This window comes from Pinus tabuliformis, chromosome 4_1 (genome assembly GCF_031772625.1).
Source record: "Pinus tabuliformis cultivar Carrire ecotype Pingquan chromosome 4_1, CPIR1, whole genome shotgun sequence".
NCBI lineage: Eukaryota > Viridiplantae > Streptophyta > Pinopsida > Pinales > Pinaceae > Pinus > Pinus tabuliformis.
The window spans coordinates 456,196,865-456,199,913 of NC_142303.1; positions in this window are offsets into that span (position 1 = coordinate 456,196,865).

Here is a 3,049-nt window from a genome sequence, read left to right on the forward strand (position 1 = left end):
CCATAGTTCAACAAATTTTGGAGCATACATTCTAGCACATATTCAAGCTGCAAAAGAATCCCATGATTCAGGTAGACCATTGAGTGTTGTAGTTTCTAATTCCTTATTAGAAATAACTTCATCAATTGCTTGTAGTGGATCTCTTAGTTGAAATATGCTCATGAAATATGAGGCTATAGTATCATTCTTCATCATTCTAATGTTGCAAATTTCATTCTTCAAACACATAGATTTTCCAATATTATTGATGGTAAATAAGTTGTTTAGGGCAACATAAATCTACTTTGAAGATTGAAGATTTGAAACATAGGGAATCAAGTGATCTTTGATAGAGTCCACAATGACGCTCATGGATGTAATATCATCCTTCTCACATTTCGCTTTCTCTTCATCTTTCTCCGATTTGGTGACCTTGCCTTTTACAATGCCCAAGAGACCTTCTTTTGCAAGGAGAAGATCAATCCTAGTCTTCCAAACCCTAAAGTTTGTGGCTCCTTCCAACTTGTTCCCTTCCTTCATGTGGGAATCCATATTTATAAATAATAAAATAGCTTATTGATCTAGGATTTCAACAGTGATAACTTACCCAAGAGTGGGCGATTCTCCAAGAGTGATCTCAATTTCTTCGTCGTTACCAAATATTTGAAACCATGTTGATTTTTCAAGTGCAATAATTTAATACAAGCACAATATTTTTGAACTATTGGTAATTACTTTGAATGATATATATCTTATTTTAATAATTCCAGTTTATCATTAAACAATTACACTTTTGAAATTCAACCATAAACCATAAAGAAAGTAGAGATCACGATATAAAGAGAGAACACAATATTTACCCTGGGAAAACCCACTTGGGGGAAAAACCTAACTACCTTTTCCTTAGTCACTGAATTTCAGTTCAACAAAAGATACATCTAATGTGATTAGTAAAAAACTATGCTTATGGTCAAACCTGGTCCACAACCCTTAAGGCAAGCCTCTAGCAACTCACTTTGATAAGATTTTCCCTTGGCCTAAATTCATTCTCCAGAATATGTCCAAAAAAAAAATTAGCCTCTTAGAATTTCGTCCTTTCCAGAATATGTTGCCCAACAACTGTCCAAAAATTTGTCCCGCCCAAAAACTGCTGCCCAGAGAAAGGTCACACGTGCGATTTTTAGAGAGAGAGATGCGAGCTAAAGAGATACAGATATTCATCCTTCTATTTTTCCTTCTTCTTCACCTTTATCCTTCGCTTGGATGCCCAACAAATATCTTCTTGTGATGAGATCGAATAGTGCTCTTATGGAGGAGGTCGAATGCCTTTATATAGATGTTATTCCTTTGCAAATGGGTATGTCTCTTCACTAGGGTCGACTTGACAATCTTGGAGCCAAAAATTCTATTTTTGAAATTCGAAATTTTCTCTTTTAAATCTGACATGAATAACATGTCTTACAATAAATCTTTCAAGGTCTAAATGATCAAAATTACCTTAATAACATGAAGCTACAAATTCTTTTCACATTACAATGACAAAAACATAGTTATGAAGTCCAACCATACTTAAACAAATTCAACAATTAACACCTAGAGAAAACAATGCATGTTGGTTATGGATGATGATTTGAGGTCACTTCTAAATATTATGTCATCTAATGAGTTTACTCAAGGGCAAGTCAATCACAGAGAAAAGTTTGTTAGCACTCATAAATCACATTTACTTACACATGATTAATATATTAGTTGACACATTTGTGTTGTGCTTAATAAGTGCATGCGTGGTTTTGTGTGGGTTACATGGTTCCTTTTTGTGTATAGATTTAAGTCACATTAACAATGTAGACCATTATTATACATGTCCTATTAGTTTGAAGATTTATAAAGACTTCATGAATAAAGTTTCTTTTAAAAATAATGTGAACATTAGTCATTGACATAATGAATTGTTATTTATACTTCTAATAGGACACTAGGTGTTGGCATAAGGACTCAGTAATGTGTGCTTTATTTAGGCATGAGGAGATACTACCTCTATTACAAAGATGATATATACTAGCACAATCATATAAATTTAATGGTTGGCATCAAAACATTTAATTTACCATACATCTCACATTACCAAGATTAAAAATAATCATAAAAATTAACTAACTTATAGCTTTATTTTAAAATGTTGTTATTGTTATTATTATTAATTTTAAAAAGACTTAATATATTAGTTAAACATATATACATTTAAAAAAATATGTAACAAGATTTTTAACCATGGAGATTCACCCACTTTACCATAGAGATTGTTAATTTGTAAATAGGATTTGTGACAATACTATGGGCCAATGCCATGGCTTACTAATACGACATGCCCAAAAAACAATAGCTCATGTTCATATGACAATTTTTTGAATTAATCAATTTATTTAAAAGAACAAAATGGATATGAGTATTTTTTAAATAAATTTCAATCTTTGATATATAACTATTACTAAGAATATTCTACAATATTCTATGGAGAATAAATCCTTACCATATATCTAATAATTATTACCTCGACATGCTTGTCTATTTTGGAATAGGGTTTCCAAAATTTTAATTTAATTAACAATAATTATTAAGTGGATGGCAGAGATTTAACATCCATGAAATATTCTAGAATATTCATAGTAGTATACACAAATCAGTGGTTAAAAGTAATTTCCAAAGTATTTATGCTATTTTTTACACTTTTAATTAAATTGCTTAATTGACAAAATTGTCATATGAAAACATGGCATATGGAGTGAATTATGATATTTTGGGTATTTGGTATTCATAATCTACGGTATTAGCTCATAATATTATAACAATTTTTTTCAGAGAAAAAAACAGCATAGCTTTATATTAAGAGTATATAAAGATCTTCAATACATAATTCGAGATAACTGATATGGCATGGATATGCCCAGACCTCTTCATAAAATGCATACAGATTTTCCATACAGGCAGATAATGCCTATCATCCTTAGCAAAAAACATTATGTCAGACCAGATCAGAAATACACATAAAAGAGAACAGAGACATATATAA